This window comes from Thalassophryne amazonica, chromosome 4, assembly GCF_902500255.1.
Source record: "Thalassophryne amazonica chromosome 4, fThaAma1.1, whole genome shotgun sequence".
NCBI lineage: Eukaryota > Metazoa > Chordata > Actinopteri > Batrachoidiformes > Batrachoididae > Thalassophryne > Thalassophryne amazonica.
Window position 1 is genome coordinate 24,733,262 of NC_047106.1, and position 19,675 is coordinate 24,752,936.

At 41.6% G+C, this 19,675-nt stretch overlaps 1 protein-coding gene and 1 long non-coding RNA gene across 2 annotated transcripts in view; both read right to left on the minus strand.

Moving 5' to 3' along the window:
* Window positions 1-19,675, minus strand: part of LOC117509531 (Down syndrome cell adhesion molecule-like protein 1 homolog) — a 351,476-nt gene that overhangs the window by 274,424 nt on the left and 57,377 nt on the right.
* Window positions 9,155-10,207, minus strand: LOC117509533. Its single transcript, XR_004560424.1, has 3 exons — window positions 9,974-10,207; window positions 9,545-9,549; window positions 9,155-9,186 (listed from the first exon to the last, which is right to left on the minus strand). It is a non-coding gene; the product is annotated as an uncharacterized LOC117509533 (long non-coding RNA).

The window sequence follows — 19,675 nt, forward strand, 5'->3', positions numbered from 1 at the left end:
CTGGCAGCAGGAGATAGATGGATATTTTAAAGAGGCAGGGGTGGACCACTTGTCTGCCTGAGTGGCTGCCATCTACAATCCAAGGGGGTTCCATAGTGTGATGGAGCAGCACATGCTCCCAGACCTGACCTGATCTCCTGAAGTAACAAAGTTTGCTTTTTTGTTTTTAAACAGAATAAATGGGTTACTTACCACATGAGCAACTGAAGAGAGTTCAGTTATCTTCTAACGGTGCGGGACAGATTATTTCAGAGCAAGGATCTGTTTGGGGCCCTTTGTAAAATGAAAAGAGATTTCTAGGATTTTTCAATTTGAGACTTATTTGTAATATTTTTGGGTTTAACCATTCACTCAGGACAAAAACTATGCTAATTCTCCCAATATTGACACAAACTCAGGCTAAACAGTTATACAATGTAAACCTATAGGGCAACCTAAAAAACAAGTAAAATGCTTTCTGTCATGACTGAATTGGCATTAGAGGTGTCTGGTAGCATTGAAAGGTTCCTGATGGAGGTACAGTCAGGTCCATATTACATTTTGCTTTACCATTTAAGACGTATATCCTTGTCTCAATACTTATAGACTGTAAAGAGACAGTTATGTCTGGATCTTTCCATTGTGTTTAACCCACAGAAAATGCAGGACATGTCTCATAAATGAATGTGTTGTTGTGGCCAGTGCTGAAATGATGATTGTAAGGAGGCCTGACTTGGAGCTGTGCTGTAGTGAATCTCTGGCCTTTTAAAGAACAATGCTGCAGATACTTTGAGACGGCGAGGAGCCGAGTGTAGCTCACAACCAATCGAACTGTCACAAACAAGCGGCAGACATCAAAAACAGCCCGAGCACATGGCAGGCAGAACACTGTGCTATGAAACCGTGCCATTACACAGAAAGGATGGTGGTGATTAAGACCGTCTTAATGATGAAAACAGTAGCCTGTAGCTAACCACATTATTTCACCACATAACTCAGCCTCATTTAGTTTAGTAACAAATGTGAAATATTGAAACGAGATCCAATATACTGTATATATATATATATATATATATATATATATATATATATATATATATATATATATATATACACACGAGGTCTAGACAATAAACCGACCCTTTGATTTTTTTTTAACTATATGGATTTGAATGACGTGCGATTACACCAATCATGCTTGAACCCTCGTGCGCATGCATGACTTTTTTCACGCGTGTCGGTGACGTAATTTCCCTGTGGGCAGGCCTTGAGTGAGATGTGGTCCTGCCCTCTCGGCTGAATTCCTTTGTTTCACACGCTGCTCGAGATGGCGCGCGTTGCTTTATCAAAATTTTTTCTGGACCTGTGAGGAATATCCGAGTGGACACTATTCGAGAAATTAAGCTGGTTTTCGGTGAAAAGTTTAATGGCTGATGAGAGATTATGGGGTGTTTATGTCACTGTAAGGACTTCCTGTTGTATGGCTGGGGTGCCTGGCTGCCTTTTGTTTCTGTCTTCTGTTCTGTCTTTTGTTTTTCCTTCCAGGTGGCATGTGTTCAGGACTGAGTGGCTGTGTGGCTGAGTTATCAGGACCTCACCCTGATCACCTGAGGCTGGTCATGTGCAGCTCGTCAGGACTCACAGCTGTGGTGCATCTTTATGGGTTGGGGCGTGGTTGCATTTAAGTCTGGAGTACACAGTGTGTATTTGCCAGAGACTTGACCTTGTGACCAGACGGGTGAGATCGTCGTCTAGAGAGCCATCTCATTATCATGGATGCAGAGACCGTACCAGGTTTGATGCCATGGTCTGTGAAAGAGGAGGGGGTGAGGTCTCACGCTCGTCAGCACACTTCCTGAGGTACTTTAGGTTTTGTGACTAACATGAGTACAGTCAGTAAATGTGGTGTCCCTCACACCTTATTATATTGAGCTGTTATGTTAGTCATTTAATCAGCTTCCACTGCAGTGGAGAATTGAACTGGGTGTTCCATGCCTGCAGGGTGGGAAGCTGATTGGTGATTAAGCCAGGAAGTGTTTGCTGTTTATGTACACCTTTGAGTGGTCTCTCTGTGTGTGGAGTGGTGGACTCACATGATGGTTTTTCCTTTCACAAACTCGGTTGGTCGCGGCCACCTGGGGGGTGTCGGCGGGGTCCTTGGGTCCGAACTGTTCTGGCTCCGGACCGTTTGTGCTGCTGGGAGCGCACCGTCTCTCCACCTCGCCAGACCGCGCACTTATTTGTTATTATTAAGCACTCACTGTTATGTTATTAAATTCTGTTATCCTTTGTACCGTGCTCTGCTTATTTTATACTGGGTCCTTCAAACGCTGGTCAGTTCTCCGCCTGCGTCCGACACATAACAGTAGTCTCTGGCCAATACATCACGGACCCAGCAGTAGCAGAGGTGGTACTGTGCCGGGAAGGCGGCAGCAGACGTCAGAAGTTATCCGGATCAGTTGCGGGTGCTCTCCGCCCGGATGGTGCGTGTCGGAGAACCCATTATTGATGACTGATTTGAGCTCTCTTGCAGCCGTGTTCCTGTGTTGTTGCCTTGTCCGTGGGTTGTTGTGGAGTGTGAGTGGCGACGGCTTCGCGTCACACTTCGACCGGATAAGAGGTAAAACGGGAGCTGCATGAGTGTGTCTTTAATGGGTGAACGCGCACGGCGGAGCTCTGTGGCACGGGTCGCTGTGCTTCCTGTTGTTACAGTTGTAGCCCCGTCTCCCCGGGTGAAGATAGCTACTGCGTCTGTTGTGTCAGCTCCGGCGTAATTTAGTTGAAGCACATTTTGGTTGTGTGTTACACGTAGCTGCGCACTGGGAAAGCAGCATGAGTTGTTTTCTCGGTTACCAAAGGGGTTTTTTTTATTTTTAGCACTTTGGCTCCCCCTGTTGGTGACTGAGTCACATTACCATTAATGCTCTTAAGGTGGAACAGGTGTGTTCCATTTGTTTGAGCTTAACGGTATAAGTCACTTATTAGTTTTGTGTTGGTTAATTTTTTGTGGGTGTTTTTTGAGTTGGTTTTTGTGTGGGATGTTTTACACTGTTAGTGTTCTGGGGTCGTGACCATGCAGGCTGTCTGGAGCACCGAAAGGACCAGTTAACTTTGTTAGTCTGTTAGACTTTCTTTTTATTTCTTTTGGTTTCACCTCCCAGGGTTTGATGGGACGGTCCTCTGGGGGGTGATGGGGGCGGGGTAATTGGGTTGTTTTTTCTTTTTTCTTTTTTTTTCTTTTTTTTTGTTTTGTTGTGCCCTCTCTTCTCCTCTGGCTCCAGCCGTGTGAGCCGTAGGTTGTCGGCGTTGCTGCAGTGGTGCAGTTTGGTTATGCTGGGCGTTTCCCAGGTAACCTCTGCACCTGGGAGGGGGGGGGGGGTTCGGGTGTTGTTTTTTTTGTTGATTCCCTGTTCCACCTCCGGCTTCAGCGCGCCTTTGAGCCGTATGCCATCGGCGTAGCTGAGGTTTGGTGCAGTGGAATATACCCACAGCTGGTGGCTGGTTTGGAAGTCGGAGGGGTGGCGCCGTTTTGTGCCGTCTGCCATTACTGCTGTTCCACTCCTCCCGGTTGACTTCTGGGGTATAGTTGTGGTTGGTGACACTGGACGTACTTCCAGTTTCCACTGCGCCGAGGGGGTGGGGTTTGGGTTGTTTTGTTTGTATGTTTTTTTTTTTTTCTTCTTTTGTTTTTCCCCCCAGCCCTCAGGGTGTGACTGTGGTGTCCTCTGGGGGGAAAGGGCTGTGGGTCCATCTAGCCATAGACGGCCGGGGCTGGGTCCGTTAGTCATGAGGGGGGGCGTCTCCTGGGGTTTGATGGAACGGTCCTCTGGGAGGCGCTGGGAGTCCCCGTGGGTGACTTTGGATCCCAGAGGGACCTCGGCTGTGGTTATTACTCCTGGAGCTGGCGGGATGTCCTCTGGGGGGTGTTGGTCCCTACATGTCGTCCGGGGGGGGTGTTAGGGTTTTTTGTTTGCAAGCTTAAGTTTGGGTTGTGTTTTTCTTTTCTCCTCTTCCCGGGGTTTGATGGGACGGTCCTCTGGGGAGGGGGGGGGGGGTGGTTTGGTTGTTTGTGTTTGTCTTTTTTGTTTTATGACTAATCAGACTTTACAGAAGGTCGGACAAAGGCTGACCACACAGGTTCAAGAACTCCTGGCCACACCTGTGCAAATTGAATGACAGAAACAAAGGCAAAGATGCAGTCAGAGGTGAAGACGTCAACAGTTCTGTTAAATGAAGATTCAGTTGGAAGATGAATGCAGATACTGTTTCCAGCCATGGTCCCTGGAGGGGGGTGTTTTTCCTGGGCCAGGTTTGTGTGGTCGCCAGGAGGCTTCCCGTGAGGGTGGGGTGCTGTTGTATGGCTAGGGTGCCTGGCTGCCTTTTGTTTCTGTCTTCTGTTCTGTCTTTTGTTTTTCCTTCCAGGTGGCATGCGTTCAGGACTGAGTGGCTGTGTGGCTGAGTTATCAGGACCTCACCCTGATCACCTGAAGCTGGTCATGTGCAGCTCGTCAGGACTCACAGCTGTGGTGCATCTTTATGGATTGGGGCGTGGTTGCATTTAAGTCTGGAGTACACAGTGTGTATTTGCCAGAGACTCGACCTTGTGACCAGACAGGTGAGATCGTTGTCTAGAGAGCCATCTCATCATCATGGATGCAGAGACCGTACCAGGTTTGATGCCATGGTCTGTGAAAGAGGAGGGGGTGAGGTCTCACGCTCGTCAGCACACTTCCTGAGGTACTTTAGGTTTTGTGACTAACATGAGTACAGTCAGTAAATGTGGTGTCCCTCACACCTTATTATATTGAGCTGTTATGTTAGTCGTTTAATCAGCTTCCACTGCAGTGGAGAATTGAACTGGGTGTTCCATGCCTGCAGGGTGGGAAGCTGATTGGTGATTAAGCCAGGAAGTGTTTGCTGTTTATGTACACCTTTGAGTGGTCTCTCTGTGTGTGGCGTGGTGGACTCACATGATGGTTTTTCCTTTCACAGACTCGGTTGGTCGCGGCCACCTGGGGGGTGTCAGCGGGGTCCTTGGGTCCGAACTGTTCTGGCTCTGGACCATTTGTGCTGCTGGGAGCGCACCGTCTCTCCACCTCGCCAGACCGCGCACTTATTTGTTATTATTAAGCACTCACTGTTATGTTATTAAATTCTGTTATCCTTTGTACCGTGCTCTGCTTATTTTATACTGGGTCCTTCAAACGCTGGTCGGTTCTCCGCCTGCGTCCGACACATAACACTTCCCACAGAGCGGGACGTCGTGCAGCGCTTCCAGGCGCCGTCATCAGCCTGTTTCGACCTGAAAACATCCTAATTTAAGGCTTAATTCACCCAGGACATCGTGAGAGAACAGAGAAGATTCAGAAGAGGCCGGCATGAGGACTTTATGCGGACATTCCACTGTTTAAGGACATTTTTTAATGAAAGACGTGCGCGCAAATTCGCCGAGTCGTTTCCGTGATGACTCGGCGAATCTGTGTGCGCTGCGACAGGAAAAACACCTCCGTGTTGAAAACATTTGTAAAATTCAGGCGGCTTTTGATGGCTTTCAACAAGTGAGTAACTGAGAAATTGTTTAACAGCTTGGGCATGTTCCAACATGCCCGTTAAGGTTTCCAACGGAGGTGTTTTTCCTGTCGCGACTCCCTGCGGTTGGGTCCGGCCCAACATGCAACTCTGCCCACACGTTCTTTCATTACAAAATGTCCGTTAACAATGGAATGTCCGAATAAACTCCTCATGCCGACTTCTTCTGAAAGTTCTCTGTTCTCTGACAACTTACTGGGTCAAGAGAGCCTGAAATGTGGAAGTTTTCAACTTGAAACGGCGAGACGCTGCCGCCTTGAAGCGCAGATCACCGTCAGGCACCGTGGGCCGTCCTTACGGCGACACTACCAGACCAAAATCTCTCATCAGCTGTTAAAATTTTTACCGAAAACCAGCTGAAGTTATCGAATGGTGTCCACTCAGTTGTGCCTTACAGCTTTGAAAATTTTTTTATCAAACAAAGCAGCAGTCTCTGTGCCATTCCTAAACAATGAAAAAAAATCGACGAGAGGGTGGGCCACTCCTCACTCAAAGACTGCCCACAGGCGAATGACGTAACCGACAGGCGTGAAAAAACTCTCGCATGCCCACGAGGGTTCAAGCATGTCTGATGTAATCACACGTGATTCAAATCCATATGGTTTTTGAAAAAAATAATAAGGTCGGATACTTTTCTAATAGACCTCGTATATATAATTTCTTTTTTAAAATAATCTAAGGACAAATTGTCAATTGTCTGTGACTTCCTGGACTCAGATATCAGATGTGTATTGGTACACATTAGATTGATTAACTTATCTTGTCTTGTCAATGACATTCATGACTCTTGGTCCTCTGACATTAAGATCTGGAGATGCTTGGGTAAAGTTTATAAGCATCATGAAGTTGTCAGAGTTTTCAGCAATACCGATATAATTAAGACCCTGGTATTTCCTCTCTTCCTGTATGGTTGTCATACTTTGAAGCTAACCAGTGACCTAAAGCAATGACTGGCTGTCTTTGGTACCCGGACTCTTCAGATGATCCTTGGGTACCACTGGAATGACTTTGTTTCAAATGAGCTCTTAGAGAAACTTAGGTGAGGAGTATTACTTGCATTGTAAGGAACCATCAACAGTGATAAGCAGGTCAGAGTATTTTATTTAAAGCTCACATCCACCCAACACATCGTGACAGCCAATACGTACCACGCTGATTAACAACCCAAATCCAACTCATGGGGGGAAAAAGGAAGAAGCCAATGGGTCTATTTTACAATGGAGTCCATGCCATGTGTTTTCTTATTTAAGGCAGGTTTGGCTGCTCATTTTTATGTCACACTGAGACTGCAGTTTAAGCTAAAAGTAAAATATAATGCAGATTGTCATCTGTTTTGGAGTGAGCACTGGATGATTTCATTGGAGCAGGATGAAAATTTATCTGAGCAGGCAAAGATCATGTGCGGTTGGTCTGCAGTGACTGCGTGCAGGGTTGCTAGGGGGAGTACAGCTCAGAAAATTCTACGGCTCCATGAGTCGGTGGAAGTTTTCAAGCATTTGGTGGTGTCAGTAAAAGCTATCGATACCAACTGGGGACAAAACAATGCTTAAATGAAGCCTAACAAAACATATGGTTTGAGCAAAACCACAACCACAATTTCATGATAAATCTGATGAGCAGCTATGCCACACTGTAACTGTATTAAAATTTATACTTCACAAATACAATATGATTGTGTGCAGAAAGGTTTGTTGAGATGTATGTTGTCCTACTTAACCCTCTGAGGGTAATGGATGAGTGGGTGCGTCAAGCTTTCTTTTTCAACATGTTATTGCTAAATCAGTGATGGAATGTCACAGAGACTTCATTTGTTGACTTCCTGAAACTACAGGGTGTCACCTCTAGTTTCAATCCTTGTTCTGCACAATCTTTGCAACACCACCAATGCTACAGCCAGAAGGTCACATGGTTTTCTCTCTCTCTCTCTCTCTCTCTCTCTCTCTCTCTCGCACTTCAATACGCTCAGTCAAAGCACACCATCATTCTGTTCAAGAGTCAGACTATTCACACTGCAACAAAACCCTCACAAATGCAACAATAAATAAATGTCAGAATGATCGATATTTATGGATATTTCTGCACAGTGAAGACAGAAAACATCTAGCTTTTTTACAGTGCTATACAGTTTTCTTTATATGTTGCACTATTTTTGTAAGGAAAAGACTTTGGTGAACCCATTTCTAGTACCAAATCAATTCATCCACATGAATAAAGGTCTATTTTTAACAAAGATTTTAAGAATTTTCAAAAAATGCATTTCATTCTTTCTGATTAAGAACCAAAATATTTCTACACACATTGTTCTAGACATATTCTGAAGGCTGAGATTGTACTAAGTATTTCGATGCGCAATGCTTGAGCATTACAGTAAGGAAGAAGAAGAAGAAGAAGAAGGAGTAAGTTCGATATAGGCCCTGAAGCCCATTGGTGCCGGTGCTTCTCTCCAAATTCTGTAGCATCAAGTGTATGAGAGTCTATGATTCCCCCTGGATAGGATACCAGTCTGAGCTTACATTCCCACCCAAGGCCAGTACCCATTTATACCTGGGTGGACTGAGACAATGTAGATTAAGTGTCTTATCCAAGGACTCACTGTCTACCCAGAAAGTATTCATCGCACTTCACTTTTTCCACATTTTTCATGTTACAGCCTTATTCCAAAATGGATGAAATTAATTTTTCCCTCAAAATTCTCCACACAATACCCCATAATGACAATTTGAAAATGTTTATGAGATTTTTGAAAATTTATTAGAAATAAAAAACTAAGAAATCACACGTACATAAGTATTCACAGCCTTTGCCATGAAGCTCAGAATTTAGCTCAGGTGTATCCTGTTTCCAGTGATCATCCTTGAAATGTTTCTACAGCTTAATGGGAGTCCACCTGGGGAAAATTCAGTTGACTGGACATGATTTGGAAAGGCACACATCTGTCTACATCTAAGGTCCCGCAGCTGACAGCGCATGTCAGAGCACAAACCAAGCATGAAGTCAAAGGAATTGTCTGGGGAGCACAGAGGCAAGATTGTCTTGAGACACAAATCTGGGAAAGGGCACAGAAACATTTCTGCTGCTTTGAAGGTCCCAATGAGCAGAGTGGCCATATAAACTGAGTGATCCGAGAAGGGCCTTAGTCAGAGCAGTGACCAAAAACCCAATGGTCACTTTGTCAGAGCTCCAGCATTCCTCTGTGGAGAGAACATTCCAGAAGGACAACCATCTGTGCAGAAACCAAAATCCAACTAAACATCTCTGGAGAGATCTGAAAATGGCTGTGCACCGACGCTCCCCATCCAAACTGATGGAGCTTGAGGGGTGCTGCAAAGAGAAATGGACAAAACTGCTCAAAGATAGGTGCACTGGGCATCTGGCATCATATTCAAGAAGACTTGAGGCTGTAATTGCTGTCAAAGGTGCATCAACAAAGTATTGAGCAAAGGGTGTGAATACTTATGTACATATGATTTCTTATTTTTTTAATTTCTAATAAATTTGCAAAAAAAATTTTATGTTGTCATTATGGGGTGTTGTGATTAGAATTTTTGAGGGGAAAAATAAATTTACTCTATTTTGGAATAAGGCTGTAACATAACAAAATGTGGAAAAAGTGAAGTGCTGTGAATACTTTCCAGATGTACCTGTACCATGAGCAGGATTCAAACCCAGGTCTACACATTGGCAGGCCAGGTCTTTATCCACTCACCTACCTGTTTTACAATAGTACTATTGTAAAAAGTACCGTAAAATGGGAATTACTGAAAGTATGATAAAAATTGGGAAAAAAAAAAAACCTGGACCCTATCTGACAAACAAAAAACTACATTTTTAGATTTTTCTGTAGTAACTTTTAGTATAAACGGGGGCTGGGGTTATGGGACTTCGAATCAGCATAATTACCCAGAAATCAGGTGAAGTAGCAAAACTCTGAGTTTCTGGCACGGCAATCAAACACAATCTATCACAACTACCCGACCAGGCCTGTAGAAAGGAGGCCAGGCACGACTTAACCATGTAAAACACATACACACTACACAGGGAAGCGGCTCCACCTTTCTGTGTGTCCGTTCTCCACCCCGGCTCTCCAGTGATATAATTAACACCTAGCCTGAAGGCCACTTTCCTTGGTCATTAATAATGCTTTATGCCAGCTGACATCGTCACTGGAACCCAGTAGAACCAAAGCCAATGTCCTTGTCCAAATGGTGGGAAGTCTTTCACCTTAAACTCCCAGGTTTAAGCTCCCAAGCCTTTGTCTGATTCTGCTTGCTGTTTTAACAATGTTCTACTTTTCATAATTGGCTGAACTGTAGAGGCTTTCTTTCTTGTATCCTGGCTTGTGAAGAAGCTAAACCTAGAACAGGGACAGCACAGCCAAAAATAGTTGAAATTTAAGCTTACAAACAGCACGGTGGATCAGTGGATAGCACTCTTGCCTCAGAGCAGGAAAGTCTGAGGTTCGATTCCATGGCTAGTTCATTTCTGTGTGGAGTTTGCATGTTCTCCCTGTGTGTGCATGGGTTTCCTCAGGGCACACTAGTTTCCTCCAACCATCAAAAATATGTACACTAGGGGCTGCTCCTTTCTGTGTTCATGACCAAGCCAACGTCTTGACATGTGGAGTTGGTCCTCAGCCACCAAGGTATGACTGCTCAGTGCCCACTGCTCCTAGTGGTTGGATTGTATCTACTGTAATTGTAACAAGGATGAGTTAAATGCAGAAGACAAATTTCTTTGCATGTGCAAAGGCACTGATAGAGGTTCATGAAACTGTGGCTCATATGTAACGTCCCACAGTTCAGTGCTGTAGTGTTGTCGTTTATGCTTTGCTCTGGTGCAAGAAAAAGGCTTCATCCCATAACTTCATCCATATCTCACTGAGTAACAGCTCATTTGGGGAGGTGATGGTCTCATGGTTAATCGTCAGACTTGAGACCAGAGGATCCTCAGTTCAAATCCCAGCCTGACTGGAAAATCATGAAGGGCCCTTGGACAAGGTCCTTAATCCCCTAGTTGCTCCCGGTGTGTAGTGAGTGCCTTGCATGGCAGCACCCTGACATCGGGGTGAATGTGAGGCATTATTGTAAAGCGCTTTGAGTGTCTGGTGCAGATGGAAAAGCGCTATATAAATGCAGTCCATTTACCATTTATTTACCATTTGTCTCAACGTTGTTCTGGTGGTACTGAAAGGTTCTCTGGGTGATCTTGTACCAAAGAAATCCAGTCTTGAGAAATGTTGGTTTCTCAGAACACAAAAAATGGAGAACCACACCCTACTTTTTCTAGGCTAAGCTCAAAACTCCTCAATTGCCCCTCGTAATTTATAGAGTAGCTGTGCTCACCACTGCATTTAGGTGAATGTATGCACTCACTTGTGTCACTTGCCTCGTCACTAATGAGTTGAAGGCTCAATCACAAGTAAAGTAAGTCCTATATAGGCCCTAAGGGCCCATTAGTTAATCTACGTATCCTCAGATCCCATACTGTGAAGCAGTCTACAACTGACCTTGAACAGGACCCCAGTCCTGCTTCCCCAGTCAAGGCTGGTACCCATTTACATTTGGTTGGACTGACACACTGCACTGAAGTGTCTTGTAAAAGGGCACAGACAGGAAGCATGACCAGGAATCAAACCCGGGTCTACATATCGGTAGCCTAACAGCTATCCCACTGAGGCACCTGCTCTCGATCGTGAACAACTCAGAGTTGTCATAGAAATAAGTCCGGCCAAGTGTTCATTTTAATTTTTCATTCAAGCAGCTCTTCTCATTGATGCCATCTACCTGCCACTCGATAGCCAGCATCGACTGAGTAGCCTCAGCTATTGTGAACAAGTCAATTCTTTCAATCATTTATTTACTCCGTAATTGACCTTGCTGCCTGCTGTCAATAGCAGAGAACATTCCTTCTGCCTGCTGATCCTCCCATAGAGTGTTTAAAATCTACTTGACAGCTTGTAAATGTCTGGCGCAATGACACTCTCGATCTGTCAAGTCAAGAAACCTTTAGAGGTTCAAACCCAGTCACAGCTACCTCAAGTTCCCTTGGTGTATTTCATACCCCCATGACCTATCTGACTTTAAAATGTTGATTAGTCAATCCTCTTCGACTTAATATAGGCAAATAAGCCTTGTAGATGCACTGCCAAATGCCCTTGTATACAACCATGTAACCAAATAGAGTCAACTGTTGTGATAGCATTATCATTTAGCACACGTTCCTGTTCGAAGATATGAGGGGAAAATACATTACATATTCATTCTGTTAAGCCATGTGACAGAATGCAAATGGTATCCCAACTGATTTGTGTGTAAATTGCACTCCCCCTCACCGCATGCGCACCAGAATCATTAGGATGTTACTGATGCCTGACTATATGCAGCCTGGTTGCCTAGAAACGAGCTAAAACATGGGTCTGGTGCACTGGGCACACTGGGAAGCAAGTCCTATATCACTGTCGCTTCAATAATTAACGACAGGGAAACCAAATACTGCATTTACTTATTCATAAAGGGAGCAGGGGAAAAAAAGGAGAGCAAAGGTAGAGAAGAAGGAAAATAATGAAATACAGGACAAATTAATTGGTGGGCTATATGCCTGTTTTATTATTGAGTGGAGAAGAACAGCAGTTCTTGGGTATCAGGTTCAGGAACCTGAAACTGTATTAGTAAGAAAATGTTAAACAGAGACAAGATGACGAGGACAGATGGAGAAGAGGGATTGAAACACCTGGTGTCTTGGCCTGGGCTAACATAGGTTTGTGTGTTATCTTTGGAACAAAAGATACGTGAGATGAGCCCAATGAACAGGTGTTCTTGTTTCATTTTATTACCCATGACCATTGAATATGGCCATCGGAGTATTGCAAAGGCTTTTTCATCCGTCCATCCATCCGACCATCCCTCTGTCTGTCTGTCTGTCTGTGCTCATCATAAGTCCAGTCCTATTACTTCCAGGGTCTTCAAATTTACAGGGAACGTTCTTGGGACACAGATCTTGGACAACCTTGACCTATTTTTGAAAGGTTAAAAAGTCACATTCTGTTCCTATTTTTGTGGTATGATGTCACGGATGTTAGCATGGTGACGTCACTTCCTGGTGTTGCTTGTTGCTAATTTCGCTTCGTTTTTGGCTACAAATAACCTTTCTCATACATTATGTAAAATCTAGCAAGAAATAAAACTGAAAACGCTGTTTTTGTAACCTGAAAACACATGTGGAAGGATTTACAAAACATTTAGCAGATGTTAGGATGATCTTGGTGACATGACTTCGTGGTGACATTAGCTGCTAACTTTGCTTTGTTTCTGGCTAGAAATAACACCTTTCTCATATATTATATAAAAGCTAGCAAGAAATAAACACTTTGAAAATTGAAAACGCTGTTTTTGGAACACAATAACACCTCTGGAGTGATTTATAAGACATTTCATGAACATCAGCATGCACGGTAACATCCACTTACTTAAAGCTAAATTCCTGTTGAGTTAAATTTGTCTCGTTAATATTTCCAACTACACAGAGGGTGAGCTACAAATATTCCTTGATTTGTATAACTTCCACTCTTAACAAAAGCTCATGTACATGCACACGCAAGGCCTCCTGCAGATGTCATTAAAACGTAAATATTGTTTTAGATTGAGTGACTGATACTTCCTCATTTCTGCTTTATTGAACATGTACAAATTGTACATAAAACTACAGGATCTTAATAAATAATTAAACAAGTGCAAATTATAAAGATCACAATGTTCATACAGCCAAGGCTATTTTAGCATTATGTTATATTTTAGTTTATGGAAGGAGGTTTGTGGTGCACAAAACATGACACAGGAAACATGAAATTGTTCCTTTTCATGCACGAGATTAGCGCATCATATAGTGTTAATTTTGGTGACATGAAGCATTAAATGAGCTCAAGATTCACTGTCCCTACCCAATTTGTAGTGCAATGCGATTTGCATGAGCCAATCCTCCATCTTGGGCAGCTAGGTATGGTACACCACTTGGACACCACTCATTTATCGCGGGAGTTATGTTCTAAAAATAACCCGCGATAGGCGAAATCCGCGAAGTAGTCAACGTTATTTTTTACAATTATTATAGATGTTTTAAGGCTGTAAAACCCCTCACTACACACTTTATACACTTTTCTCAAACAAGCATTAACATTTTCTCACTTTTCTCTCCAGTGTAAACATTCAAAGTTCAAACCTTAGTAGAAAAAAAACAGAACGTTTTCCTATAAATAATTATAATGGCTTTTAGAACTATTGAATTTAACAATCCACCTACAAGGTTGGACACGTAAGAAATTATTAATAGTGACTCACCAGTATTTCACAGTTCCTCTGATCGTGCCTCTTCGTCGTGGCGCCGCTCCACTGTCCGGATTGGCTGATTACTCGGGTGGTATGAAAAATATTACTTGTCCACGAAAAGGGTATATTGCTATTTATTCTTTAGTGTTTTATCCAATCATATTGGCGTATCATTTGTAGGTATATGATAATATAGGGTATCCGGTGTCATAAGTACAAAATATAATGCAATGCTAAAATACCCTCAGCCATATGAACATTGTGTTCTTTATCATTTGCAATTGTTTAATTATTCTGAGCCTATTGTCTGACATACAAATTGTACATGTTCAAATCAAATCATCATTTGTTCATGTTTTTCAAATCAAGGAGTATTTGTAGCTCACCCTCTGTGCATTTGGAGGTATTAATGAGACAAATTTAGGAAGTTAGCTGTGAATTAGTATGCACGCTAACATCCACAAGATGTTATCAGGTTCCAAAAACAGAGCATTTTCAGTTTGAAGTGTTTATTTCTTGCTGTCTTTTACATAATATATGACACAGAGGTTATTATAGGGCAAGTTCATAAATTAATTTGTGTATCAAAAATTGTAAATTATAAAAGTGTTCATCGGAAACTAGCACAAAGCAGCTAACTAACAATGATCATCTCCACCTGTGAACTGAGTCACACACACGCATACATACACAGACTTGATAGTGGAATTTTTGTGTTTTTTAAACACCGTCAGGTTGCTGTCTTTTCCTGTGGAAAAGAACAGGTGGAAATTATGATTTAACGTGCCACTATTCAAGGTTAAATCTGAAATTGTTAGAAATTCTAGCGACAAAGGCACAATAAAAGCAGATTTTAATTGAATAATATTTCTGCAGAAATATATATATATATATATATATATATATATATATATATATATATTGTATTCTTCCAGTTTTTGAAGGTCATCGCTTCAAAATTGCTAACCCACTATATCAAATTCAGCCAGAAAGAATTTAAAGAAGCAGGGTTTTTCTTCCTAAAGCACATTCTTCCATTCTTTCAAAGTGCTAAACTATGATAGACTATAGTATAGGAATAGTGGGCAAAAATATTGCGTTTATCAATTTCCTGCTTTGGAAACATCTTGAGATTAGAATTAGATTTTCCAGCCATGTGTAGAATAAGGTACATGAAAAACTGATCATACTGTCAAACAATTAGATTGCTGTAAATGACAAATAAATTTGGTAGCCACAGTTGAGCCCGGTTTCATAAAGCAGTCAAATCTTTTACTCTACTAAACTTACTTAGTCGACTAAAGTTAGTCGCCCAACGTTAGCTGAGTACCGTTGCCAAGAAATGCCTCCAGTGTGTGAGAGCTTTGTTTACTTCCGGGTTGGTTGTTGTCATGAACTATCCAGCCTTAACTGGATTTATTAACATTTACATACAAACTGCAGAACAACATGCTTAGCTCTTAGCCTAGCAGTTCTTCTTCTACACAGTAAATTTTGCTGAATAAAATTTACTCTGCTGGGATAGCATTTGATCCCTGTCAAAATAGAATGAATTATACTCTGTCACAGAGCTAAATCAACTCAAAACAGTGTAAAATCAACTCTTATTGGAGTAAAACCACTTACATTGAACAGATGGTGTCGCAGATTGAACAGTCCTCCGACCGCCCTGCCTTCACTGCGCTTACGTCATCAGCCACAGTTCACTGATAACAACCTTGTTTCTGCTTCCCACTGCACTCCTGTCATCATGTATCTCAGTGACAGACATCTGAAGCTTTTGTACAACAATCCTGTCCGCATAAATTCAGCATTATTCCATAATAACAGATGGAGGAAGCGATCAGAGCGGTGCGGCTGCACAAGCTGTTAGCTGATGCCTTCACTGCACGTCGGACATTTCAATCCATCATTGTTTAAAGCCTCGTTTCTGATTAAAACGGCCTCGTTTCTGCTTAAAACTGACTTTAGAATGATTCCAGAGATTTTGCCTTGTCATCTGATGGTTAATAATCCCATTAATCCATTTGATCACTTTGGGTGGAGAGACTCTCTCACACGGGCGGCTGGGCTCCAGCATGACACATGCAGTGGAGGCAGGGCGGACCAATGTTTAGGGGACGGACCGCTCAGTCTGCGACAACTGTCGAGCTGATTCACTCTGTGATAGAGTGTAATTTACTCTGTTTAGATTGAGATCAAATGCTATCCCAGCAGAGTAAATTTTATTCAGCAAAATTTCCTGTGTACACACTACAGCACTTCCGTCAAGCCTTTTTTTTGTGCACATAACACTGCTCAGTGTAACAGCGATGCCCAGTGGATAACGTGAGAACTGTCACAAACACATTACATGACAGTCGTCTGCTACAACCATGGCCAAAAGTGAAGGAAGCTCTCCTTTTGGAGGAATCCGGTTGTTAAGTGTGATGTAACGCATCATGTGATTTTCAACTTCCGGGTCCAAACAAAAAAAGGCGCGCTGCCATTAACATTGAGAACTGCACTGAGACGCCCTGATCAGGCTGCACTTAAACCGTTGCACGCAGATAACAGTATTAACAGTGCAACATATAGCTCTTTGTATATTGTGCCTAAAACTCTCCTGGATATATTAACTGGGTTTTTAGACGTCGTTATTGCGTTTGTTTTATGTAAAAATGCCAGAAGCTCAGGTCGTTTCTACGTTATTTTCAATGGGATTTGCTGTGAGCTGCGATCGCTTCCTGATCATGTCGTTCAGGGGGAAAGTTAAGTTTGCACTTTAACATCCTGTTTATACAGTTGTGCTCAAAGGTTTACATACCCTCGCAGAATTTTTGCTTTTTTGGCCATTTTTAAGAGAATATGAATGACAACACAAAAATTTTTTTTCACTCATGGTTCGTGGTTGGGTGAAGCCATTTATTGTCAAACAACTGTTTCCTCTTTTTAAATCAAAATGACAAGAGAACTACCCAAATGAACCTGATCAAAAGTTTACATACCCCTGTTCTTAATACTGTGTATTGCCCCTTTAACATCACTAACAGCTTGGAGTCTTTTGTGGTAGTTTTGCACGAGGCTCTCTGATGGTAAAGCTGCCACTGAAACATAGGCCCTAGGTACTAGCCATATTGAAGACCCCCCCCCACACACACACACACACACTGTTATGGTCTTTTTATTAACGCAAACACCAAATTTCTAATGCGTAGTCAAACCAGGTCTAAATCATGTATACCTTAGATCACACCTGGGAGCCAGAACCCTTTTTAAAGTTGGGGGAGCAATATTGAGTTGGGGGGTCTGGTGGACCAAACTGCACCATTTTTCTAGAAAATGGTGCAATTTGGTCCCCCAGACCCCCCAAATCAATATAGCCAGCTTTCAAGCTCACCTCTTTTCAAAGAATTTGGTTAGCAGCTGCTTTCCCTCATTTAGTTTTTTTTTTCCTGTCCTTTTTTCTCTTCTTTTTTGAAATCCAGACACTAGGGCTGCAACTAACGATTATTTACTAATCAGTTCATCAGTCGATTATTTTTTCAATTAAACATTTTTTTTAACTCACATGTGAGTTTTGTCATTATTTCTTTAACTGAGTTATTATTAAAAGGTCTTTGTCACACAACATCAGCATTTGACCTTGTAACAAAGTTATGTTATATTTTCGTCAAAAACATACCTGGAGTACTGTTTTGTTTTATTTTGCACATACATACATCACCGACACACCACAAAGAGATTTCCATCAGGTTTAGATGCCTACAGCAACTATTTCAACCACTGATAACATATTACAGCAAGAGTCCAAGAAAGTATTTTAAAGGCCTGACGAAAGTATAATATGTTATATTTAATAAGATATTTTCATGAAAAAAGACACAAATGTGCAGTTTACTGCATTTTATTTTTTTCTTGTGTAAAAACACAGCTTAGATGTGGTTTGACCGAAACAAATTGTCATTAAACTTAATAAAACAGGGATGAAGTGGAGGTTTAAGAGTCACTAGGTGTTCACAGAAAACAGTTATTTCTATATTTATTTATGTTCATTGTTAGTTGGTTTAATCACTTCTGTTTTGTTTTATCAGATTCTTTTTGTCCGTTTCTCTAAAACGCTATTGTGGCATTATTAGTTATTATTACTATTGTTGTTGTTTCTATTATTATTGATATATAAATACAAATAAATGAATAAAATATTACAATTTGTAATACATTTGACTCTTTTACAACAACAAATGCTGAGCCATGAATTATTATACAGAAAACAAATGTGCTGACAGCTACAACAGCTTAATGCTTTTAAAATTGAAAACGCCACAGACATGCTAACGCATTAGCATCGGTCCCGTTTTTAAGTTATAAAATACATCTATCAACTGTTTCAGAAGACCATAACAGGTCAGATTAACATAAAAAGGTAAATGTTACTCACAGACATATGCTCTTTGGGGTTTTAGTGGGGAAAAATTAAGATTAAGCAAAATAAAACACTGAATCAACAAAGCACCAGATCGAAGCACTGCTTCGATTGGTTCAAGGTTCAAAGCAAAGCAGCACTGCAGAAACGGTTGATTTATATGGAAGAAACGAAACATTTGCGGTAAAACAAAGTTATTTAACAACTAATTGATGACTAAATTAGTTGACAACTATTTTAATAATCGATTAAATCGATTAGTTGTTTCAGCTCTACTAAACACCTCCTGTCAGATCTCGTTTGGGGGGTGTGTGTGGGGGGGGGGGGGTGTCGCCTGTGCGCCTGGACTAAACCATTGTACAACTGTGCAGGGGTGGGAAGGGCCCTCAGAGATCTTTCAATATTATTGTTAGAGCAGAATTATGTTTTGCAACATTTATACGTTCATTCTAATTATATTCTTTTACAACATGAACTGTATGGACATTAATACCATGCAACAGGGTCATTTGGGTAGTTCTCTTGTCATTTTGATTTAAAAAGATGAAACAGTTGTTTGATAATAAATGGCTTCACCCAACGACTAACCATGAGTGAAAAAAAAGTTTTGTGTTGTCATTCATATTCTCTGAAAAAATGGCCAAAAAAAGCAAAAATTCTGCCAGGGTATGTAAACTTTTTAGCACAACTGTAGCCCTTTACGACACTGTTTGTCCTCTTTGTTCCAGAGTAATATATATAAGATATCTGAAATTCAGTTTGCGTTTATTAAATTCCATGCAGGCTAAACGTAGCAGACACGGTTTATTTGGAATATTTGTTTTCGCAAGTTTTCAGGGTCTCTTGGATGCCGTCTCTTACTAACATGATGAAAAGCATAAAAAATTACATTTTAGTAGTACAGTGGAACCTTCATTTACGAGTTTAATTTGTTTCGTGACCAAGCTCGTAAGCCAATCTGTTCATATTTCAAATGAATTTTCCCCATTGAAAATAACTAAAATAATTTTAATCCATCCAGCCTTGTAAAACATCCCCAAATCACTCTAAATTATAAAAAAAATAATTTTTTTATTAACAAACAGACATATATATTTTACCTGTGCATAATAAAATATATAAAGTAAATAAATGAAAAAAGTTTTATTAAGTGTTCTTACCTTAGAAACAGACGAATGCGGTTAATGGAGATGGAGAAGGGAGGGACGGAGGTTTGCGCTCACTGTAAACACAAACTAAACTTTAACTGTAGATCCTTAAAAGGATCATACAGATGTAACTTTCACTGTAAACTTGCAGGTCTTTGGACCCAGAAACAGATTTATCATGTGATGCGTTACGTCAGAGCGTAACAACCGGATACAAGTGACGTAGGGGTGCT